The following is a 27296-nucleotide window of genomic DNA, read 5'->3' on the forward strand; positions in this document are numbered from 1 at the left end:
CCACCTGAGTGCACAACAGAGTCACCACCTGAGTGCCCAACAGACAGTCACCACCTGGTGCCCAACAGACAGTCACCACATGAGTGCCCAACAGACAGTCACCACCTGAGTGACACACACCAGTCACCACCTGAGTGCCCAACAGACAGTCACCACCTGAGTGAGTGACAACAGACAGTCACCACTGAGTGCCCAACAGACAGTCACCACCTGAGTGCCCAACAGACAGTCACCACCTGAGTGCCCAACAGACAGTCACCACCTGAGGTCCAACAGACAGTCACCACCTGGTGCCCAACAGACAGTCACCACATGAGTGCCAACAGACAGTCACCACCTGAGTGTCCAACAGACAGTCACCACCTGAGTGCCCAACAGACAGTCACCTGAGTGTCTAACAGACAGACTGAGGCCCAACAGACAGTCACCACCTGAGTGCCCAACAGACAGTCACCACCTGGTGTCCCAACTTGTGTCTATCACCACCTGACCAGTCACCACCTGAGTGCCCAACAGACAGTCACCACCTGAGTGCCCAACAGACAGTCACCACCTGAGTGCCCAACAGACAGTCACCACCTGAGTGCCCAACAGACAGTCACCACCTGAGTGCCCAACAGACAGTCACCACCTGAGTGCCCAACAGTCACCACCTGAGTGTCCAACAGACAGTCACCACCCTGAGTGCCCAACAGTCACCACCTGAGTGTCTAACAGACAAACCCGACAAAAGCTCTACACAACACTACACTACTCACACCAAACCTTAATTTACTGACAATCAAGATTTAAAGATGGCTTCCTAGTGGATTCTTTCATCTTAGCGGGAGAATCTTGGCGGGAACTTTGATGACGGTTGTAGCCCACGGGAGGCGCGTTGATTGGCCTTCGGAGTAGCCCACCTAAAGGACAGCGGGCTGGCTGATTGGCTGTGGCAGCTGAACACGGGTTAACCTAACCTACATGATATTCGCTGATTGGCCATGACAGTTGATCATTCATTAAAAGATTAAGAACCAGTTGACTGTGTTTTGAGTGGTCATGTGCACCCACCACGCTTGATTATTGTGTGTGTGTGTGCTTGCTTGCTTGCTTGCGTTCGTCCCTGTGTTTGTCTTGTGTGTGTGTGTGCTTCCTTGCGTTCGTCCGTGTGTTTGTCTTGTGTGTGTGTGTGTGTGTGTGTGTGTGTGTGCGCGTAGTATTTTTTTCACCTCAGATGTCATGATGCAGTGTAACGGAAAATTTACTTCATATTAGCTTTATTGTATCGATAATTGATTTCTTAGAATGAGCGTGTATGAGCGAGAGATTAATGCTCACTGCAGCGTGAAGCCCAAGCGAATGATCTGGCTTAAGCTAATGAGAAATACCTCTTCCTACCGCCACCTGTTGCTCCTCCACCCACACCCTTTACCCATATCCACATTCTTCACCTATCCATACTCTCCACCTACATCCACACCATTTGCCCTCCTCCACCATCACCCACGTTATTGTAAAGTTACTGTAGCCTATTGAGAGACGTACACATTAGGGTATTTGTGATGAGTTGGTTCTGGCTAGGTGTTCGAGGCAGTGTGGATATAGCATACTGCAAACTAAACCTTTGGTATTCAAGAAGGCAGTGTGGCCAGGAATGCGCTCGACTCCTTTCATGTCCCTGTTTTGTAAAGTTTGGTACCCATTTTGAGCTGGATGAAATAGGGTTAGTGGTGGTGTGGGTTAGCTGTGGTGTAGGTTAGCTGTGGTGTAGGTTAGTGGTGGTAGTTGTGACTGAATAGTGATGATTGTTATTACTATTTGCGGGGAATAATAAAACCTTTCGTCATTTGTCTGTAAACAGTTGACTTCAAATTTGAATTCCAAATGGCGGAACCTGACGTAGTGAGTGTTAGGGCGGTATTATATCTTGAGAATATTTTTATTTCTTTAGGCAGGTCTGGGGAGCTTCAGTGCCTTCAGACCATTATCTTGACAGTTCATGAACCTCAAGTTTCTACACTACGTCATTTATTATTCTGAAGCTTCTGAAGTAATTATTTCTCACTTCAACGAAAATCCTTATATTTAGGTCGTATCCCAATAATTCCTCAGAGGTAATACTTTAAATCTGGAGGTTATGTACTGATATTAACCACCCTGTGTACTGGTTCCCCTCTGTGCTGAATAAAATCGTCTGATAACCAAATGAAATATTAAAAGTGGCGCCCCCGTAGTGAAGAGGCTATGAAGCGTAGGTGATACAAGTAACTGTTCAATATACAAGCAGTTAGTCACTTGTTTATGGGTACACGCGGGAAACAACACTAGTACAATGTTAAAGGGGAATAAATTCTAACTTCCGTACAAGATTTAGGAGCCTATTGTTAGTCTGTGTTATTGTAAGATATAAATATATGTCATTATGTAATAGGTTATGTCATGGAATCTTTCTTTCATGTACATTATCATTATTTGAAGGTGTAGGGAGGAGCGGTCAGATCTTATGCCCAACCCAAATTCGTCATCATCCAGTGTGTAATGTTATTTGGTCATGGTGTTGCCCCTCTAGTGCCGAAAATACTTATTAGTGTGTGTGTCTCGGGAACGGGGTGTGAGTGTCTCGGGAACGGGGTGTGTGTGTCTCGGGAACGGGGTGTGAGTGTCTCGGGAACGGGGTGTGTGTGTCTCGGGAACGGGGTGTGTGTGTCTCGGGAACGGGGTGTGTGTCAAGAGTGAGATGACGGGGTAGTCCTCTGGTGGTCGCTTCAGGTACTCTTCATTTCCTGCCAATGTCTCCTCAACTCTTCGTTTATTCGTCTCATTTAAAACACTCGTGTCCTCATAACATTACGGAAGTGTTGTAAAAGGAGGATTTTACTTCCTCGTGGGGGAAAAAGTGGTTAGATATTTATTTAGGGAGAGAATTTGTAAGAAAACGTCACATGTGGTCTGGTGTAAATCTGAAAATAGAAGTCTTATTACCATGGAGTTTTTTTTTTAATGTACTGTTGTGGTTTTGTTGTGATGTCCTTACTGATGTTTAGAGAGATAAGTTTGGTCACCTGAAGAATCTCCCTCCAAGAGCTACCTGGGGAGGAGATTATTACCAAAGTTTTAGTGAATGACACCTCAGCATTATCTCAATCGATTTACATCTAATTTAAGATCTTGTATGATTGGTCAATGTCATTCAACTATTGTATTTATTTTTCACAATGTTACACTGACAGTTTCCCCCTCTGTCCTATAACCTCAACAAAGCATCAAATTCATCATAGTTCTTGATGACTTTTAACCTTTGACCTTTCCTGGGCAGATGATTATCACCTAAACTGCCTGTCTGGAGTCGAAATATACCGCACCCTATTCTACAGTTTCATCCCATTGCTTAAATTCATTCGGGGGAAGAAGGTGGGATTGAGTAGCTAGTTCATAGAGGTAAAAATTGTTTGGTATTGGGTAATCTCGTTGTTATGTACTGGGGGTTATATTACGTTTCAGAGTAAAATAATAGTATTAGAACCTTTTTTTTTGTTATAGCGTGGTAGAGAGTTTTGTCCTGACGCGTCACGGAAGGGGCTTGAGGAATTTGATCAGGGTTTCAAAGTTAGTACGATGCTGTTTTGGGGATGTGTGTGTGTGTGTGTGTGTGTGTGTGTGTGTGTGTTTAAAAGATGATCGTCAATTGATCTTTAAAGAGCAACTGATCAACATAGAAATGGGGATCATTCTTACCCGATATGATGTGGTTTATTGCCCACCTGAAAATCGGTCATTGCAGGTATCCATAACAAAGACTGTATGACAAACTATATTATGACACGAATGACTATAACACAAACTACCTTATGACACGAATGACTATAACACAAACTACCTTATGCCACGAAAGACTATGACACAAACTACCTTATGCCACGAAAGACTATGACACGAGGTTCTCTATGACACGGCAGACATACTTGACACTAAAGATTCTGACGACATGAAAACAAATATATGACGAGCGAGAGGCCACCATACACACGTTCAGTTCCCACCTAGATGATTCCTTACAAGTGGAGGAAAGATTAATTTAGAATTTTAGACGTATGTGAATGTTGGTAGAATGCGTATATAGGGGATGATGTGGCTTCAGCTGACGCGCGTGTGTGTGTGTGTGTGTGTGTGATGCTGGAACTCTCGCACCTCACATACATACACCGGTGAATATTGAGTGCAAATATTGTAATTGAACAGAAGAAGTTGAGTGGAGACAGTGGTGGTTGCAGAGTGGGTGGCGGAGTGTGGTGGTGACGGCGGCGGCCACCACTGTGATGTGTGGCGTGGTGGGCGGGGTCACCACATACACACACGCATACATGTACACACACACACACACAGACGAATATGCTAACACATACAGAGACACATACACATACGTACACAACAAACATACCCATATGTGCACAACAAACAAACACAGACGTACACAACAAACATACACAGACGCACACACACACACAGACGCACGCACACATACAGACACACATAGACGCACGTATGCACGCACGCACGCACATACCGACGTACGCACGTAGTGGCCATCGCCTAAGCCTAAGTAGCTACGGCGGGCGCGGGATGTGAGTGTGTGAGTGTATGCGTGCGTGTGATGTTTGTGTGTGTACGTGTGTGCGTGCGGGGAGGGCAGGGGGAGGGCAGGCCAGGCCGTCAGACGTACTCCAGCGGCCGGCGCGCAGGGTGTTGCTTCTCCCGGTGTCTGCCTCGCGCCCTCGCCTCTCTAGCGCCGCGCCCGCCGCCCTACCGCAGTGTCAGCCTCCCCCACGCCCACTTCTGCACGACACACGCCCACATCGCTACCGTGGAGGTGCTCTACGCCAGGAATAACGGTGCATGGTGAGTACAGGAGTAGGGACGATGCATTCACCTGGCCTTGGCTCCAGGTGAATCCATTAAAGTAGCTCAAACTAGAACCCTAGACACGAGGACCATGGGCCACCCTCTCCCCTCATGGGCGGTCTATCATAATCGTGGGCTGTTTCATCACCTACCGGAGGTTCGTCGTCGCTCTCGTGGGCGGCCAGTACCACCTACCGGAGATTTGTCGCACTCATGGGCGGTCTGTCACAATCATGGGCGGCCTGTAACACCCACCGTGGAATTGTCGCTCCCGTGGGCGGCGTGTACTCCACATAGACGTTATGTTTCACCCACTGGTAGTGTTGCACTCATGGGCGGTGGACCTGTCGTGGGGAGGACCTCAGTCCCTTCACGGCCAGAACCTGAGTTGTGTTGAGTAGTCGTCCTCGTGTTGTGGTGACGAAGAGCAGCACTTGGTGACACCTTGACACTGTTCGTAACATACGGTAACACCTTGACACTGTTTGTAACATACGGTAACCCCCTTGACACTGTTTGTAACATACGGTAACCCCCTTGACACTGTTTGTAACATACGGTAACCCCCTTGACACTGTTTGTAACATACGGTAACCCCCTTGACACTGTTTGTAACATACGGTAACACCTTGACACTGTTTGTAACATACGGTAACCCCCTTGACACTGTTTGTAACATACGGTAACCCACTTGACACTGTTCGTAACATACGGTAACCCTCTTGACACTGTTCGTAACATACGGTAACACCTTGACACTGTTTGTAACATACGGTAACCCCCTTGACACTGTTTGTAACATACGGTAACCCCCTTGACACTGTTTGTAACATACGGTAACCCCCTTGACACTGTTTGTAACATACGGTAACCCCCTTGACACTGTTTGTAACATACGGTAACACCTTGACACTGTTTGTAACATACGGTAACCCCCTTGACACTGTTTTCATAGTACATGGTAACACATACACTCATCACACATAATACCTTGGCAGTGTGTTCGTTAAGGTACATATGGTAACACTTTCATAGTTTATACACCATTGTCACAGTTATGAGAGCACTGGGTGTAACAGGAGATCGTTACTACTTTTTATAACATCATGACAAATTTTCTAAGACCGGGACAAACTATATAACACTGATAGCTATAGTCTTGGTAACCGTGGCAGTAGTTGTAACACGTTAAGTCTTTGTAACATGTTGATAATCTTTGTAACAGTGTCGTATAGTTATTAAAACATAAATAATCTTTATTATACATTATCAGTCTTTGTAATAATGGCTAGGCAAACTTTGTAACACCGTAACATTATTTTCAGTACCATGGTAACTCTACTAGACATAATAACCCTTGTAACATTATGATATTATTATTAGTGTAACTCCGTGTGACAGTGACAGTAAAATCGTGACATTATTACTTGAAAAAATACTTGTAACACATTGACTACACACCGTTGTAACCGTGACAGTTTTTGTAACTCAGTGACATATTTTGTAACCTTTTGTAACGAAACTTAAAAATATAGACACTATTGTTACTTGGTTAAGGTTAGGTTAAGGATGGCATCTTAAGAGGGCGTCAGGTGCCATAGAGTCAGCTTCCGTTTCTTATTGTTTCATCTGTAAAACCCTGAGGCTGTTTGTTCTGTGGCGACTAATGTATTGTCTTGACAGTTCTTTATGACACCTTGACTGTTCTTTATGACACATTAACAGTTCTTTATGACACCTTGACTGTTCTTTATGACACCTTAACAGTTCTTCATAACGTCTTGACAGTTCTTCATAACGCCTTGACAGTTATTTGACACCTTGACAATTCTTTATGACACCTTGACAGTTCTTTATGACACCTTGACAATTCTTTATGACACCTTGACAGTTCTTTATGACACCTTGACAATTCTTTATGACACCTTGACAGTTCTTTATGACACCTTGACAATTCTTTATGACATCTTGACAGTTCTTCATAACGCCTTGACAGTTATTTGACACCTTGACAATTCTTTATGACACCTTGACAGTTCTTTGACACCTTGACATTTCTTTATGACACCTTGACAGTTCTTTATAACACCTTGACAGTTCTCTATAACACACCACAACACGACAGCTCCATATAACACATCACAAGACCTTGACAGCTCCCTATAACACATCACAAGACCTTGACAGCTATCTATAACACATCACAAGACCTTGACAGCTGTCTATATCACATCACAAGACCTTGGCAGCTCCCTATAACACATCACAAGACCTTGACAGCTATCTATAACACATCACAAGACCTTGACAGCTATCTATAACACATCACAAGACCTTGACAGCTATCTATAACATATCACAAGATCTTGACAGCTCCCTATAACACATCACAAGACCTTGACAGCTCTCTATAACACATCACAAGATCTTGACAGCTCCCTATAACACATCACAAGACCTTGACAGCTCTCTAACACATGACGTCTTAACAGTAATTATAACACATCATAACACAATAATAACATTATTCGTTACACCGTGATACAAGAGTTACATTCTCCTAACACAACAGTAACACCATTAGGGTAACACTGTCATATCATAACATTGTAGTAACACCCTCGTAACACTACCTAAACACCGCAACACCACCTTCGTAACACTACCGAAGCACCATATTAACACCCCCGTAACACCATAACACCCCCGTAACACCATAACACCCCCGTAACACCATAACACACCGTAACACCATATTAACACCATCGTAACACTAACATAACACCGTAGCACTATATTAACATCATCAGAATACCGTAACTTCAGCTGTAATGTTTGTCATGCACATTAGTGAGACTTACACTGTACGCCTTCATGTGTACACACGTCCTTCGCCCCCCCCTTACATACGCTCGAGAACCACTACCACCATTATTACCACCACCACTGAGTACCACTACTACCACCATCACCACTGAGTACCACTACTACCACCATCACCACTGAGTACCACTACTACCACCATCACCACCACTAACACCACCACCAACATAGCTTGAGGATAACAGTACAGCAAACAATGAGTGGCAGTGGATACTAACATGACCCCCTACCTTGCCTTGAGTGACATTTACCAGTTCTCTTGATAAACACAGGATTAACACACAACACTCCGTCCTAACCTCCGTCTTGTTGCTTCTGGTTACACGGGGGTGAACAGAGACACTTTATGGTTTTGTGAAGAAATATTATGGTTTATTGTTCTTTATATACAATATTAGTTTTAGATGAATTCTGGGGCAGAGAGTTAATTTAGAGAGGAATGAACATTTTACAAGGCGGTGTCGAGGAGACTTTCGTGACTGTAGTGGTAGTGATTTGATCAGCTTGATATACGTGTACAAGGATTAAGTGTTGTGTTGTTACTTCGTGTTGTTTGAGGTCCCTTGCAGGCTTCAGAGACGGTTAATTGCCTAAATCTCACCTTAACGAATTAGTGAATCAGTTCCACACTATTAAATCGTGGGTTTAGTGAAGTTTATAAATATATGTAGATTTTCAACTAGATTATGTAGTTATATTTACTTTTGTGTATAATTTTCACCATTTTTTTTAAATAAGTTATCGTGGAGGTTGTGTAAGCAGCGTCAAGACCTGCTTATAAAGTTGTATACTTCAGTGATTGTAACAGCAGCAGTAAAAGGTTTCTTCTAACACACACACATACAGACACAGATGTTGTCGAGTTTTATGACACATTACACACGCTGGTTGATGCTTTGACGCTCACCAAGTGTTTCTTTCTTACAATGTTGGAGTTTTCATGTATAAAGACTCAACAAGGATCTCATACAGTAAAGATTGTGTCCTAGGTGTCAATAGGGAAAATTTCAATACTGATATAAGGATGAAAATATATACAGAGGCGTTGTTAAATGTTCGCAGTCGGTTCATTACAGTTTTATACAATTCAAGATTTCTCAAGTGTGTGTGTGTGTGTGTGTGTGTGTGTGTGTGTGTGTGTGTGTGTGTGTGTGTGTCAAAGTAAATATCAAAATACTGAACGCTGTAACTTTATAATGATGGACCAGCGCGCTACGAACTCATTTTTTTCTTAAATTTTCCGGGAAGAATTCTTAAAAAAAAGACTAGCGGGATCTATTGCACTAACGTTTCAAGATGATTTTATCTACGTTGCCAATATCATCATAAAGGTATTAAAAAGAGGTTTGTCTTCATCTCCGTTTATTGTTATGGGATTAGACAGATATATTGTTGTGATAAAGTGAGTGAACTACACCCCGCTTTAGTCTGAGTTGGTTGTAAATATAAAGTCCTATGAATTACTGATACGGAGGCGCGCCATAGATTCATTACGTCAAACAAACAAGACAGAGATTATAAAAGAGAACGTAGGTATTAATTTGAAGATTGATCACAATACTACAAATATTCAAATTTCAAAATGTAAGAACTTGTTTCATAGTTCTTGGCTTCAGCTCTTTGGTACGACGGTGAATAAATATATTTGGTTCAGGGATACAACTATAGTGTACCTTTGGTTTATCGTAAAACTGTCAAGGTCTGAAGATTGGTATGATTAGGCTACGAGTTGCCGCCGGGTTAAGAATGATGTAGCTCTATTTTATCTTTTACACTAAGGTGGATAGAGACGGTGGGTGATTAGGTAAACTTGTGCCTATGAACTTCCCAAGTGTCATAGGTAATTCGGGACGTAAATAGCAGCCCCAAATTACGTCAATAATTACACAAACACACTTCACCTCTCACACCATGTAAAGTAGACCAAGTTGACCCTTATGAATAAAACTCCTATACTGCTTCTTCGTGTTGCTCCACGTGTGTTCAGGCAGCTGCAGGAAACCTTACCTCAGGACAGGGAGCTTGGAAGGGGGATCAGGACAAGGGTTGGGGGGGGGGGGCTCAGAATAGGGACTTAGAGGTCAAGGGATATGCTTAGGTCAGGTCAGGTCACGTGGTGGTAAGTCTTGTTATCCCGTGTATATATTCTTCTCTGAAGGTTAACTTGATCAGGGTCACACAGAAGACCTACACAATGCTCTCTTAGTGTTGTTGTTAGTTGTTGTTGTTGCTGTTTGTGCATGTTATTGTCCGCAGTTGTTTGTTGTTGTGTTAATTATTGTTATTGTTGTTGTTTACAGTCGTTAATGTCTGTTGTTGTTGACTGTCTTTAGTTGCTTTTGTTGGTTTGCTCTTGTTATTGTTGTTTTCCGCTGTTGTTGTTAGTTGTTATTGTTATTATTGCATTTTTCTGTTGTTAATTATTGTTGATTTTATTGTTAACTTTTGTTCATATCTGGTGTAGTTTGGGAGGAGTCGGCAGTGTGTTAGCCCAAGTGCCAGAGAATTTCAAGTCATTTGTATATAGTTAGTGGTTGTTATAATCGCCTTCCAGTAGTCATGTGAGGGGAGGTGAGGCGATGTGTGGAGGAAGGAGGGAAGAGGAAAATAAATGAAATAGATAGAGCGGAAGAGGAAAGAGAGGGAGAGGAAAGACAGACAAAAGGGAGGGAGGATGATGATGAGGGGGGTGAAGGAGGAGGGGGAGGAGGGGGGGAGGGGGGAGTAAAGGGAGAATGAAGCCTCAGAAGTACCCTCATCTCCTCCCCCCCTCAACGGTGGTAGGAGGGAGGGAGTGAGAGGTGGTCGATACAACTCCACAGCCCGGGATTGACTGCCAGCTTTACTCGTCTCGTAACCGGCTCGGCGGCGGCGGCTCCTAGCGGCACAGCACCACACGAATGATTTATCCTCGACCCGTGCGATGTAATCTGGGCACTCGTGTACTGCTCCTCCACCTTTATTGCCAACCTCTTCCTCCACCTTTATTGCCCAACCTCTTCCTCCACCTTTATTGCCCAACCTCTTCCTCCACCTTTATTGCCCAACCTCCTCCTCCACCTTTATTGCCCAACCTCTTCCTCCACCTTTATTGCCCAACTTCTTCCTCCACCTTTATTGCCCAACCTCCTCCACCTTATTGCCCAACCTCTTCCTCCACCTTTATTGCCCAACCTCCTCCTCCACCTTTTATTGCCCAACCCTTCCTCCACCTTTATTGCCCAACCTCTTCCTCCACCTTTATTGCCCAACCTCTTCCTCCACCTTTATTGCCCAACCTCTTCCTCCACCTTTATTGCCCAACCTCTTCCTCCACCTTTATTGCCCAACCTCCTCCTCCACCTTTCACTCACTCTCAAAGTTCTTCAAACGCATTTTATCATATGATGGTTATTCCTTAGTCTGCATTACCTGGTCTATTATTTAAGGTATTTATTTGTCTTATAATACTGTACTGGGTTGTGGGATTACTATCTAGAAGGTTGTTGAAATCACTGATGGTATGGATTGGGTATTTGTGAAGTTTATTTGTTTAAGCGATAATAATACGAAACAGATTCTTCCTTATCAGTGTGGAGGTCAGGTCAAGGGTTACACTAAACGTAATTTACGGGAAGGTTAGTGTGTAGCTGTCTACCTGCCTCCTGTACTGTACCGTGGCAACTCGAGGTTTTGATGATTGTCCTTCACGTTTCCATTTTTCTTCAAGTATAAAATAGATGAAGATTGTTTTTTGTTTTGATAGAGGAAACAAATGATTTAGAGAGTATTAGTTAAAAGTTACTATCAGATCTGTTCATGGAGTTGTACCACTACCACCACCAGCTGGCGTTGGCCCTGTTTATTGCCCGACTACCTACTTTTTAGCCATCCTCTTTGATTTACCCTCCGACAACTTCCACCCCTCACCTGATCCACACGCACACACACACACAGAGGCTTACGTAGTACATGTCTAACTCTGGTTCGGGTACATTTCAGTACATATAATCTCTCGGTCCATTGTGGTGTGTTGTGGTACATATAAACCGGTTCAGTCAGGTCCATTACTCATAGGTATGGTTCACTATGGTCCACTACACACATCCTTGGTTTACTAGAATACAAACACTGGTCCACACAAGACTTGGACCAGTTTGATTCTATAATTAAATGGTCCATTTCTTTATATTAATTCACAAATAACAAAGTATGATGTTAATATAATTGATTCGTATATGTCTATGTAGGTATATGTAGTTGTGGTGGTGGTAGTGGTTGTGGTAGGGTTAAAATAGTTGTGGTAGTAGTGATGGTCGTAGTAATAGTAGTGATAGTAGTAGTAGTAGTGTGGATGAAACAACAGCTTGGTGGTGGTGGTGGTGGTAGTGGTGGTATCGTCAATTCATGGGAACACACTTAACTATTCCACACGTATTAGCGACGCTTCCCGTCCTTCACTTCCTGCAACGTAAACACATCATCCTTCGTACCCTGAAGCAAATACCTCCCTATCCACTCCACCAAACAAAAACAAAGCAAAACAAAAACAAGTAAAGATTAAATCCATATCTTTAGTTTGTGTCTTAGTGTCTGTCTGTCTGTCTGTTTGTCTGTCTGTCTGTCTGTCTGTCTGTCTGTCTGTCTGTCTGTCTGTATAGAGTTTTTCATCGTCGTCAGGCCACATTCCTCATGGTCGACCTTCAGAGTCCCTTCTTGCCTCCTCCTGAACAATTATGCCGACCAGTGATCACAGCTGCCAGGATTAAACGCCACCACTTCATTTATCACTCCTCCTGCAGCGGCGGTGGAGGTGGAGAGACGGGCGAGAAAGGGACGAGGGGGGCGAGGGAAGGGGACGAGGCAGAGAGGGTGGAGGTGCTAGTGTTGGAGGTAAACGGACAGAAACAACACTGAAGACTCACACACTCACTCATCATAACACAATCTAAGCACCGTCAATAACACACACACACTAATACCATCACCATCACCGTCATCACCATCACCATCACCGTATCACCATCACCATCACCGTCACCATCACCATCACCACCATCACCATCACCATCACCATCATCACCATTACCACTACTACTATCCCCATCACCACGTACGAATAATATGACCATAACTTATGTATATTTTGACCTGTATTTTCACAACATTGCTTTAACAGAGGTACAAAATTCAATTAGACTTGATGTTAACCTAACCTAACCTAACCTAACCTAACCTATCCTATCCTAACCTAACCTATCCTACCTAACCTAACCTAACCTAACCTAACCTAACCTAACCTTAATCTAACCTAACCTAATCTAACCTAACTGTTCGTGTGGCGTATTTAATCCCTCCATTGTTCCTGATGAGTTTGTCCTTCACGGGTCAGAGTGGGTCAGGTTCGTTTGGTTGGTTCAGCCCGAGTGTGTGTGTGTGTGTGTGTGTGTGTGTCTCTCATGAAGCACTGCTGGGTGTTGTCTCATAGTGGTTTTCGTTGTTGTTTTTTTTCCCGTAAGTTTATTAAGTTAATTTTAGAACACATGTTTTTATCATCAATACTGTAGACAATATAGGAACAGTTATTATGGCTTGTCAATAGGAATGTAATAGCAAGTAAAAAATAAAAATGAAATGCAACATGACTCGCAACGTTATACAAATTCCAACAATCACACGGACACTATTAAAATAAACGAATATTAGAAGATAAGATGACAACACCGTCAATTGTGCACAACCCACAAGGTATCCGACACGATAACGAGACTCAGATCCTTCGTTATCGGGGCAAGAAATTTATAAACAAGGTGCTGACATTGTTGTACACCTGCAGCTAGACTTTTGGGCTCTGATTTGATGATAGACTGGAGAAGCATTGAGCAGGCAGAGTTAAAGTAAAATAATGATAATACAGTAATAAGAGAACACAGAGGCTAGGCAGTGGTTTGACCCTCGCCTCACAGGATAAAAATAGAATTATGTGATATGGTAAAAACTTGCTAAGACAACTAAACTAAAGTGAGTCAATTGGTTGCCTGAATTATAAAAACTGGCAGTAGATACAACACACACATACATACATACATACGCGCGTATAAACACACACACACACACACACACACACACACACACACGAGAGTTATGAACATACATCGAAGACAGAATATAGAAAAAAAACCTGTTGTAATAATATTGATAATTGTTGAAATCCGTTTCTTAAAACACAACCTAACATAACCTAACCTAACCTAACCTAACCTAACCTAACCTAACCTAACCTAAAGGCAACCAATTTAACCAAGAAATGAATCTAAAATAATCTCTGAAACTAAAAACAAAAACTTCATATTTGTGATTCATGATATATTTTTTATAAATATATTAAACCTCACAAAAATTAACTAGTTTTCCCGTTAGATATATTTCTCAAGAATTCTAAAAGATATCTGGCATGGTTGAGTGTTATGTGACAGCTAAAACTTATACGTTACATCCCAGCTCCAGTAATTACCACCTTGATAATATTTACTTCACACCAGTCACCTATGAAGGTTAGTGTGTGTGTGGGGGTAAACTCGTGGACTAAAATAATCTTAAAATAATCTTAGAAATCAATCGATAAAAAAAGGTAAATATTGAAATTCTTGTACATTTAGGAAGTGGATTTTAATCAGTTTAAATACAGAGTGGTGGATGTTGAACGAGGAGATAACATTGTTCCCGGTAAAGTGACTTGTCCATCACCCTGTGGACTAATGATACCTTCACTGTGGGATGTGTGATGAGTAAATAAACTCACAAGGAATCGTAGGAACCACTCACAAAGACTCTACAGTACCACTCACAGGGACTCTACAGCACCACTCACAGGGACTCTACAGCACCACTCATAGGGACTCTACAGTACCACTCACAGGGACTCTACAGCACCACTCACAGGGACTCTACAGCACCACTCATAGGGACTCTACAGTACCACTCACAGGGACTCTACAGCACCACTCATAGGGACTCTACAGCACCACTCACAGGGACTCTACAGCACCACTCATAGGGACTCTACAGCACCACTCACAGGGACTCTACTCACAGGGACTCTACAGCACCACTCACAGGACTCTTACACCACCACTCACACAGGGGGACTCACAGCACGACTCTACAGCACCACCACAGTGACACAGACTCACAGCACCACAGGACTCACACAGGGACTCGCACCACCACAGGACTCTACAGCACCACTCACAGGGACTCTACAGCACCACTCACAGGGACTCTACAGCGAAAGGACTCGACGAACACAACAGACAAGAGTAGCTGGATCTAAACTCTACCCGTGGGTCGTGAAGGGCGCCATCCTCCCAGGGTCTCTAAGGGTTACACTCACCTTATAATTCACCCAGGAAGTCGACCGTAAGAGCGGGTGTGGCTTGGCGCTGTGTTGGGCAGAGAGAGATGTGAATTATGGATGGTGGGGGTTCGTAGATCAAGTCGGGTTCCTCTCGTCGTCTTCTTGCTATTGATGCTTGTATGTCTGGGTCCTCCTTCTTCCTCCTCCTCTTCCTCCCCCTCCTTCCCCTCTCCTTTCTCTTCCTTCATTTATCTCCACTTCCTCATCTCTCCTCACCCCTCCCTCTTTTCTCCTTTTCCCATTTCTCCCCTCCCCTTCCGTTTACCTTTTCTCCCTTACACCCTCATTCCTTCGCTCCCTTCCTCATTCCTCTCGTCCCCTCCTCTCATTATTTCCCTTTCTCTATGCTCTCTACGTTATTCCAATGTTTTTTTTTTACCATTCTCCGTACTCTCTCTCTCTCTCTCTCTCTCTCTCTCTCTCTCTCTCTCTCTCTCTCTTTCATTTCCCCTTTCCTGTCATTTTCTTTCTCTCTTGTTTTCTTCTTCTTGTTTTTTTGTTTTGTTTTTTATTTTATTTCATATTTGTTTATCGTTTTTATCTGTTTGCCTTTTATTCTGAACTTGTCATCCACACCTGCACTTATAACACCCCACACCTGCACTTATGATACCCTACACCTGTATTTATGACACCCTACACCTGCACTGACACCTACCTGCATGATACCTGCATACACCTGCACTTGACACACTTACACCTGCACTGACACCCACCTGCACCACACCTGCACTTATGACACCCACACACACCCACACCTGCACCCCCCACCTGCACCTGACACTTTGACACCCACACCTGCACTTTTGACACCCCACACCTGCACTTTTGACACCCCACACCTGCACTTATAGCACTCACAGATGCAGTCACTCGTAACGTCCACCGACAGACATACAACATCCTGTGACTCCCATCAACATACAACACAAACATATTACAACACAGAATTATTTACAACAGTCAAAGTCATAACTCTAACCCACAACACAAGATACCTTCATAACATCACTTGCAACACACAGTCAGATACTCATAGCATCCTTCTGGCTCCACACACCACACCGGCGCCAAAAGTAAGATGACCTGAGAAACACTGTATGTATGTGTGTGTGTGTGTTTATGTAGGCGCCGGGTGCTAAGGCTACTCGCCACGGGCCCTCTCAGACGTAATATATTGGCCAGGCAACTCGGGTTTATGTCCTCGTCGCGCTACAAACTGCAACACGTAATAAATTGAAGACTCGAGCCGTACAGCTGTTGAATTTTTATTGGCGGTTTGATCACAGCGAACACGGGTACAGTCCAGGGGGAACACCTATAATGTGCGTTTGTGGTATGCATGGCACATAGGTATATTTATACTGTACTTATTTATTCATTAATCTATGTATTTATTACTTATCTATTTACATTAATGTTTGAAATTTTATCGAGAAAGTGTAAGATTTTTAAAACTGTAAGGAAAAGCCGGGAAAATTATTCAAACTCGGCATTGTTCGGTATGTCCGTTAAGGCCAGGACAAAACCTTAAGAAAAACAGTAGATTTGTTCTTGATACTCTAACCTTATAGCTTGAAAGTACACACACACACACACACACACACACACACACACAGAGCTGGTAGAGCAGTCATCTCGCAAGCAAACGTTCACGAGTTCGATTCTCGGCCAGAGTACTTATCCACACTCGGCCTTGTACACTCAGCTGTAAATGAGTACCATACACTACCTGGTGGATGTACTAATGGTGGAGTAAACCTTGAGTGGAGTAAACTTTGAGTAGAGTAAACTTTGAGTGGAGTAAACTTTGAGTGGAGTAGACTTTGAGTGGAGTAAACCTTGAGTGGAGTAAACTTTGAGTGGAGTAAACTTTGAGTGGAGTAAACCTTGAGTGGAGTAAACTTTGAGTGGAGTAAACCTTGAGTGGAGTAACAGCTTCCTGCCCCTCCTCCCTCTACCAAAGCATGGGAAGTTCTGTAAGAGGAACTATATATATTACCCTTAAAATATTTACTTAAGTGGCCACATAAAACATGTATTAAGTGGCCACATATCATTAAAAAATGTACTTAAGTGGTCACATATTAAAACATGTACTTAAGTGGTCACATGTACTTAAGTGGTCACATATCATTAAAACATGTACTCAAGTGGTCACATGTACTTAAGTGGTCACATATCATTAAAACAAGTACTCAAGTGGTCACATGTCCTTAAATGGTCACATATCATTAAAACATGTACTTAAGTGGTCACATATCATTAAAACATGTACTTAAGTGGTCACATATCATTAAAACGTACTTAAATGGTCACATATCATTAAAACATGTACTTAAGTGGTCACATATCATTAAAATATGTCCTTAAGTGGTCACATGTCCTTAAGTGGTCACATATCATAAAACATGTCCTTAAGTGATCACATATAAAAATATGTCCTTAAGTGGTCACATATCATAAAAACATGTCCTTAAGTGGTCACATATCATAAAAACATGTCCTTAAGTGGTCACATATAAAAATATGTCCTTAAGTGGTCACATATCATAAAAACATGTCCTTAAGTGGTCACATATCATAAAAACATGTACTTAAGTGGTCACATATAAAAATATGTCCTTAAGTGGTCACATATCATAAAAACATGTACTTAAGTGGTAATTTAATTTTTAATATGAATACTGGATAACTTTCGAATCTTAGCCTGAGATAAGTATTCGGTTCGTACGTGTGTTTGTAATGCACTCACCTGGAACACACTTAGGAGACATTAAAAAAAGAAGTTGTTTATTTATATCGAGGAACAACCGGGTACTTCATTTTAGTCTATGAGTAAGGCATCAGTCGCTTGTATTTGTTACTTAATATTCACGTTTGATGTTTAGATTATGCATGTGTCAGGTGTAGTTAAATGTACTGTACTCTTAAGATAAATATACTTATGTATTCATGGATTGCATTTAAAGTAATCAATTAGTGGTTAAAAAAATGCTTCCTTGGGTCATTTTAACACCGGGGAATCAGTCACAGTGTTTTTGTAGATATTTTTTCTAGGACAGTTTTCGTTGGTTAGTATACGTGTGAGTTAACTAGAGAATCATTATTTACTCTATCACATTTATAACATTGTTGCCTAAATTAACCTCATTAGTGTAAATTGGGTTATTTAAGTAAGGTTGTTAATTAATCTAGTGTTTTATTATGAGTGTGTGTGTGTGTCTGAGGGAGTGTGAGGTGGCTGGTGTAGTAGTTAAAAGTGTGAGTGTTCTCCAGGAGACAAACACGACACGTTACTCTGACCGACTGTCTTCCTGGCCCATGTACAGTAGTTTACGGTGTGCGCCCAGCAGCCACGGTACACCAGTCGATCCTACAGTGAAAGAAAGAGAAAAGAAAAACAAAACATTACCTGGCAGCTCACTACATGATATAAATTTATTAAAATATAAACAGAATGATGTTGAACGAGTGTTGGCTGGGTCACATCAGCAATAACCAGCCGAGAGAAACACACACCCTATAAGATGGATCCATAAGGCGGGAGTAGATGGGTAAACAAGACGTCTCAAGGTGTGAGATATAGCTGAGACTGAAGAATGAAACAGGTGAGGAGTGCTTGTGGTAGAGAGGCCGCCTCTTGGAAATATCCTCTTCTGGTCGCGTTCCCACAACCATCTCATGTAAACATTGATAGTTTCCCCCAAGTGATGTATATAACAGTAACCTACGACAGACTAATATATGCACATTAATTATCCATATCCTTGTTGGGTATAAACGACTACCATGGTCATAAGTGGTCCCTTCTCCACCCGAGGTCGTCCCCCATACTGTGTCTGGTGTACGCGAACCGAGGACGCTGCACACGAGTATTGCCACTGTGGTGTGAGGAGGTGAGCCAGTTTGAGTCTATAGGTGTAGCGGCGTGGGTGAAACTGTAGGAGTAAGAGCCTCTCTCTCTCTCTCTCTCTCTCTCTCTCTCTCTCTCTCTCTCTCTCTCTCTCCCTCCCGTATGTGAGGTACACGATCTGCGGTGGACAGACACATTCATTACTCGGCCCCGCTGCCCACCTGGGTTATCGGGTACCTGCTCGTGGCGCTAACTACACTCTGATGAATGAGATTGCGATTGGGTTTAAAGAAGGCGTGATTAATGGGGGGTGGTGCCCTTGATCACTGATTGGACCGGTCCCCGACGAGCATTCCAGGGGTCCGCTGGTGGGGGAGGACACTCGTTCAGAAACATTTTTGGGAAAAGGACAAAATCCATGTAAGACTTTCGGGTACAATGTTTTTTTTTTAGGAATAGTACTCACCATATTCAAGGGATTTAGTAATTGTACTCGAAGGGTTAAGTTATCGTACTCAAAAGGTTATCGTACTCAAGGGTTAAGTTATCGTAGTCCAGGGGTTGAGTTGTTATATTCAAAGTGTTTAGTCATCGTACTGAAGTGGAAAGTCATCATACTCAAGGGGTTAAGTTATCGTAATCAACGTGTCAAGAAAGGGATTATACAAAAAGTAAACAGGTATACAACAAAAACTAGACAAGTGTTGGACATGTTTCTGTGGTGGAGCCCCCTGGTGGTATTGGCATGAAACTAACGTCCAGGAAAAAAATACGTAAATTAATTGGCATCCTAACCTAACCTAACCAAACCACATCCCCTCAGTTAGATAGAAGCATTGTTAATTCTTCCCTTGTGTTATAACATAAGTGAGCCAATTAGGTACCCTCTTTGATCTTTAATTATGGGAATATTAGTCAGTAATTACACAAGCTGATTAGGAATTAAACATAAGAATTAAACATAGGCGATAAACATAGGCGATATAACTCTGATCTTTATAACATTAGAATATTGTCTTAAGGAAAATTTATTATGATAATTGTTTCTTATCGTTTAAATACCCTTTTTATTTACCATCATCCGGACCTGAGGTTAAGGGGCAGGGTTTTAAATATCACCAACACCTGGGGGGGTTAAGGGTCTACCCTATAAATAGCGCCAGTGTCTGTGATGGAAACTCCTTTTGACTTCATAACAACATCAGCATTCAGGGAAGGTCTTCATTGTAAACATCATTAGCGCTGAAGGGTTAAGGGTCTGATCTATAAATATCGCCAGTGGTCAATGATAGTGAATATTATTAGAAGATTTATCAGTACGTGGGATTATAGACTTGACCTATGAAGATTATAGCCAGTATTTTATGTTAGGTGTTGCCTTAACCTAACCTGACCTGACCTAATCTAACCTGACCTGACCTAACCTGACTTTAACCTAACCTAACCTAATACTACTGTACATACATACATACATACATACATACATACGAGCACACACACACACACACACACACACATGTAGGTAACGAAGAACAACAATAGCGTCAGTATTGTATTAGAAGAAAATTAATAAAATACGGGTTTTGTAGCTGTGTGGGGGAGAACAGAGCCTTGACTCTTACATAGAGTATAAACTGAAGGAAGAAGATATTTAGGAGGTTAGGTTAGGTTAGGTTAGGTTTGGTTAGGTTAGGTGACGTGGCAGTTTGTTGTTGTGTGTTGAGACTGTGAACTATAGAGCAAGGATAAAAGATAGTGTTTGTTTTGCTCACCAGATGGCAGTGTTTTACCTCCCCCCCCCTCCCTCCGTGTTGGCAGCGTTAGTATCAGGAGCAAAAGTAACAGCAGAAGTAGCACCAGTAGCAGAGGCAGTACAAGTAGCAGAAGCAGCAGCACTAGCAGCAGGAACAGCAGCACCATCAGCAGTAGAAACATCAGGGCAACATGTCTGCTTGGCCAGATGGCAGCAGAGCAGCAGTAGCACAGCAGCAGCAGCAGGCTCTGTTAACTACAGCAGCACAGCACCACCATGGCTCTGCTACAGCAGTTACTCATCCTGGAAATGTAGGGTTGTGTATGACTGATGTGGCTCTGACACTGTGCCTGCCGTGACCTGGCCCTACACACCACTCTCCCCCCACTACTCCTCCTCTCTACCACATGGCTCTGTTAACTACACATGGCTCTGTTAACTACACCTGGCTCTGTTAACTACACCTGGCTCTGTTAACTACACATGGCTCTGTTAACTACACCTGGTTCTTTACTACACCTGGCTCTGTTAATTACACATGGCTCTGTTAACTACACCTGGCTCTGTTAACTACACCTGGTTCTTTACTACACCTGGCTCTGTTAACTACACATGGCTCTGTTAACTACACCTGGTTCTTTACTACACCTGGCTCTGTTAACTACACCTGGCTCTGTTAACTACACCTGCCATTCATCTGTACCATAATAGTATAAATATGTTTCTTTTGTATATATCATTAATAACTTCAATGTCTGTTTGCTCTCTACTCTAAGCTGTCCAATATATACAAGGGACACTGTACTGTACCTGTTGAACCGAATCCCTTTATGTTTATCGCATTATTAGCAACACTTCCTGGATAACTTGTAAGGGTTCTGGGGTTAGGTCAGGTCTGGTCAGGTCACACAATCAGGAGATCTTGGTGAAAGTCTTAAAATTACAAACTTTTTTTTTCCAAGTGCCAAATTTATAAGATCGAAAATGTATGGAAATGGGATATGAATGATGATACGTGAATGGGACTCAGGTAAGGTTAGTAAATGTATATGTATTATAACCTATGAAATTATTATGTATCCTGTAATTTATTCTGTCGAGAGATAAAATACATTAAGATACATTACCTACCACTTGAAGGAAAGTCTGTCTGTCTGTCTGTCTGTCTCTTTCTCTGCCCTGCACCAGCCAACACACAGCAATACTTTTTATTTTTTTATACACGAAAAATAGTCAACATTCACACAATATCTGCCTCCCCTCTCAGATTATGTCAGATTGCGAACTACCAGTATTTATCTAACCAACTTTTTACGCCTTCATTCCCCGTTGCTTATACGAATCTGTTCCCGGATCTTGTTGTAGTGTTTTGTTTTTCACTGTTTACAAGGAGAAATTTGTTGAAGTAGGCCAGGCAAGCTCTCTCTCTCTCTCTCTCTCTCTCTCTCTTTCTCTCTTTCTTTATTATTTTAGGGCGCATATTTCCTCTCCAGTTATATATGTGTCAGAGGGAAGGAGGCAGATATGTCCAGGAAATATCGTCAACAAGAATTTTATTTCGTTTTAGTTTATTATCTTTTATAAATTCCCGTATTGTTAGTCTTTTGTTTTTCCGTCTTTTTGTTTTTAGTATCCATTTTTATTTTGTTTTTTATTATTTATTTTTTTCGTAATTCTTTTGTTTTCTTTTATGAAGTATTTTTTTTTAATCAAGGGTCACATTTATTCATTTGTTTTGTTATTATTGTGTTATTAACTCGTTTGTCTTTTGTTAATTATTTCGTCTATTGTATTCCTTATAGGTTATTGCATCTATATTTTCTCTCCTCTTCACCTTGCTTTGTTGTTATTATTGTTATTATTGTTATTATTATTACTATCATCATTATTATTTCACAGTAACGCCCTTATAGATTGGGGAAGCTTAATTTTAAATGTTATAGCAATTGTGACCAGGTGTGTGTGTGTGTGTGTGTGTGTGTGTGTGTGTGTGTGTGTGTAGAGGAACAAGTCACGATCATGGAGGCATTGAGTTGGGGTGGAGGGGGTAAAGAAAGTAGAGAAGAAGGAAGAGAAGGAAGAAGGAGGAGGAGGAGAAAGAGGAAGATGGGGTGGAGAGGAAAGAAGGAGAGGAAGGGAAAAGAAGAAAGGAGGAGAGTAGACGAGAATAAGGAAGAGGAGGAGGTGAAGGGAGAAGAGACAGCTGGGAGGAGGAGGAGGAGGAACGATAACCCTGCAAGTTCTCTCACAGATGACGTCATTTATAAACAAAGATACACTGAAAAAAAATGGCGAAGTTGATCAAGGGATGAAGTGGGTGATGACCTGACCATCCCACTCACTCCCTCCCACTTACTCCCTCCCACTCACCCCTCCATCTCCCTCTTATCCTCTCCCTACCCCTTTACTTCTCTCCTCCCTCCCTTCTCTTACCTCTCCCTCCCTCCCTCCTTCCCTCTCCTCCCTCTTACCCTCCCCTCCCTCCTCTTCCCTCTCCCTTACCTCTCCTCCCTCCCTCCCTCTCTACCTCCCTCCCTCCTCTACTCTTCTCCCCTCCCTCCCTTCTCTTACCTCTCCCTCCCTCCCCTCTTAACCTCTCCCCCCTCCCTCCATCTTACCTCTCCTCCTCCCCCTCCTTCTCTTTACCTCCCCTCCTCCTCTAACCTCTCCCCCCCCTCCCTCTTACCTCCCCCTCCTCCCTTCTTCTACACTTCCTCCCTCCCTCCCTCTAACCTCTCCCCCCTCCCTCCCTCTTACCTCTCCCCTCCTCCTTCTCTACACTTCCTCCCTCCTCCCTCTTCTAACTCCGCTCTCCAGTCTCACAGGTAAAATAGAGACTGGATAAACCATCATTAGTCAGTGAGCCGTGACCTCTGTTGGTAATCTTCTGCATTTAAGGTCATGATCCCAAGACTATCACTATGACCCCATGTGACCCCCCCCACACTGACCTGACCTCCTCCCCCTTTTCAACACGGCCCATAATGACCCCCATCACCACCATCGCCGCCCGCACCGCCCACAACCCCCTCTGTTAGCCGCTTTCGTGATTATACAGGGTGAAGCAAAAGCCTGAGACACCATACGAATAACTGGTTTTTATTTGTGTTCGTTTTAGATGAAGTGTTGGTGATGGGTTGGTGATGGGGTGGTGATGGGTTGGTGATGGGGTGGTGATGGGTTGGTGATGGGGTGGTGCTGTGTTGGTGCTGTGTTGGTGATGGGTTGGTGATGGGTTGGTGATGGGGTGGTGCTGTGTTGGTGATGGGATGGTGCTGTGTTGGTGATGGGATGGTGATGGGGTGGATAAGTGTTGGTTAGTGGTTGGTTACGTTTTAGTGAAGTATTGTTGAAATGTTGGTTAGTGAAGATACAATGTAGAAGAAAAAGGTGAATTTGTATTTATAAAGTTACCTTACTAAAGAGACGCCCAACGACCACACTTACATTATAAAAGAATATATTCAGCTCTCACCTGCAGCCTCTTCATAACCCTTCACCTACCTCACCTTACCTGGCTCACCTGAGGAATCTCCACCACAACTTATTTCACCTGAAGATTAACCACCATAATGCTATTTGGGGGGGTGAGGTTAGGGTAGATTTGGTTAGGTTAGGGTATATTTGGTTAGGTTAGGGTAGATTGGGTTAGGTTAGGGTATATTTGGTTAGGTTAGGGTAGGTTAGAGTGTTTAAATCTTTGGGTTAGATTAGGTTAGGTTGGGGTGGTTAATCTTTAGGTGAAACATACTAGGCTCGAGATTCTTCAGGTAATCATTTAATTAACCTGAAGGACAGACCACAACACCTGGACACCACACCTGAGCTATGTCCTCGTGAATACAACAACAACAACAGACAGACGGGGGTTATTATTATGCATCTACTGTTCCTTTGTTGTGATAACCTTGTGATAATCGCATTAGGTTATTACAAGAGCCAGACGCCGCTGTTAGATTGTTATCATAGTTGTAAGTTGTAACCGACGGACTTTTTTCTTATATACAATGGAGGTAAAAAACTGGATTTCACTTCCTTCGGTATTATTTATTTGTGAGGTGTTACTTGGTGAACGTTAGGTGATACTTGGTGAACGTTAGGTGATACTTGGTGAACGTTAGGTGATACTTGGTGAACGTCAGAAGGCGATACTTGGTGAATGTTAGGTGATACTTGGTGAACGTTAGGTGATTCTTGTGAACGTTAGGAAGCGATATTTGGTGAACGTCAGGAGGCGATACTTGGTGAATGTTAGGTGATACTTGGTGAACGTTAGGTGATTCTTGTGAACGTTAGGAGGCGATATTTGGTGAACGTCAGGAGGCGATACTTGGTGAACGTTAGGCGATGTTACTTGGTGAACGTCCGGCGATACTTGGTGAACGTTAGGCGATACTTGATGAACGTAAGCTTGTACTCGTATGATCATATTTTTATTAATTAATTCACAAATAAATTAAAACTTGTTCTGTGTTACGTAATGGAACGTGTTGGCGAATGAAGGTCACACCACACGTTCCTCTGGCGTTACTGTGGTGGGTGAGGGTGGTAGTGTAGTGGTGGTGTGGTGGGTGAGTGTTGATGTGGTAGTGTGGTGGATGAGAGTTGTGGTGGTGGTGTGGTTGGGTGAATACTGTGGTAATGGTGTGGCTGGGTGAGAGTTGTGGTAATGGTGTGGCTGGGATAAGAGTACAGTAGTAGTCATCATAGTTTTATCAATACAGTCGACAGTTTCAATTTATTTTATTATTATTTTTTTCTAAGCACCTCACAGGTAAATAGTTTGATAACATTGACTTAATTAATATTGAAAGTATAATTTTTACCTTTTATTAATAATTTATCTCATTGCATATTTTATTTTTCCAGGTAAAACGAGTGAAGACTTTGTTGTGACTATAAGAGGCTGTGATTGGTGCTTCATCCTGCTGGGTTAAAGGTACGTTGCTATGGTCCAGGTGTCTGTTGGTCTCTCAGAAGAAAACAAGGGATCGTTCAGGGATAATGACTATAATTCCCCCTTATTACAAGTGGATAATTGTCTTCACTTACCACTCCTTGTTATCATTTATTAAGGTTTATTTTACATTTTATTTTATTTATTTTATTTTTTATTTTTTATTGGTTGAAACAGTATTTACAAAGTGATGACTGAATTATTACATATCACATTTTAAAGATTTACTCGAGAGCTCCATGGGTGAGAGGGGTGTAAGCGTCATATTATGCAGCAAGTATTACCCCCTTCCCCCCTACCCCCCTACCCCCTTCCCCCTTCCCCTGGACCATTGTGCTAAGGCGCTGGAACATAAATATGGATGTTCTAAGTCGTTGGCGTTTCAATGAGTTTAGGGGCATTACAGTGCTAGTCTCTAAAACCCTATTGGGACCAAACTGATATCCACGCCTTACACCCCCTCCCCCCCCCTCTTCCACCCCGACCCTCCTTATGCTCTAACTATTCTACAAGAGAAATAATTGTAGACATATACGGTGGTAACACTTGGAATTCCGAAATATTTGTCTACGATCATTCCACGGTGACATTGTGATCCCATCTGGGCCTTTGCCAAATCCATTGAGTCTGAAGATGTGCAGAGTTCCCTGTGTGTTGGTTGGTGGTAGTGGTGGTGGTGGTGGTAGTGGTGGTAGTGGTAGTAGTGGTGGTGAGGCATTTCTTGATGATGTCATTAAGTTCATTGTACCTTTGCTTGCCATCCCCCCTCCCCCCCTCCACAGTACCTACAGCTGAGGGCATGGAAGCCAAGTTGGTTTGCTTTACTCATTGTCACAAAGAAACTCACATTTATTATGGATTAGAGTGTTAAGGAAATGATATATATGAGTATTTATATAATGGAAACCGCTTATTCACTTGACACAAATTGATTTTTTAGCCAACAATCAAAATTTCGGCTGATTGATGAAATTTTCCGCCAATACACTGAACTTTCACTGATACCCTGAAACCGTATCCCGATAAGAGGTAAGGCTGTAGTAGTGTAGAGGCGATAAAGACCAGAAGGTGTAGTGATGTGTGGAGGTGTAGAGAGTGTTAGAACGCCATGTGAGAGGTTGTTTGACCATGACCTGTGTCTCAAGCATTAGTTTATTGTCTCGAAAAAGAAGTTAGGTCATTCTGGGCTAAAAACACAGCCCACCTGCCAACCTCACTCCAAGTATTTAACATGTATAGGTAACCCAGGCCTTAAGATACACACACACACTAACCCTCCCTCCCCTTCCCTCCCACACACACACACACACTAACCCTCCCTCCCCTCCCCTTCCCTCCCACACACACACACACCTAACCCCTCCTCCCCTTCCCTCCCACACACACACTAACCCTCCCTCCCCTTCCCTCCCACACACACACACTAACCCTCCCTCCCCTTCCCTCCCTTCACCTTCCTGGTAGGGGTTGATAATGGAATGCTCATCATTACCACTATAATGACGACTTATAATGCACCTCACACACCCACCAGGCGACAGTGATCAGAGGAAAATTAAAGCACTGGGAG

General features: G+C 42.7%; 1 protein-coding gene across 1 annotated transcript in view; it reads left to right on the forward strand.

Moving 5' to 3' along the window:
* The first annotated feature begins 4709 nt into the window (after positions 1 to 4709).
* The window catches only part of LOC121867723, a 117808-nt gene continuing 95221 nt past the window's right edge, over positions 4710 to 27296 (forward strand). The window contains exons 1-2 of the mRNA XM_042367771.1: positions 4710 to 4878; positions 25639 to 25708. The gene's annotated coding sequence lies outside the window, so the exon portion shown is untranslated. The remainder of the gene's footprint in view (positions 4879 to 25638; positions 25709 to 27296) is intronic.

Source organism: Homarus americanus, unplaced genomic scaffold, assembly GCF_018991925.1.
Source record: "Homarus americanus isolate GMGI-L3 unplaced genomic scaffold, GMGI_Hamer_2.0 scaffold32583, whole genome shotgun sequence".
NCBI classification, from domain to species: domain Eukaryota; kingdom Metazoa; phylum Arthropoda; class Malacostraca; order Decapoda; family Nephropidae; genus Homarus; species Homarus americanus.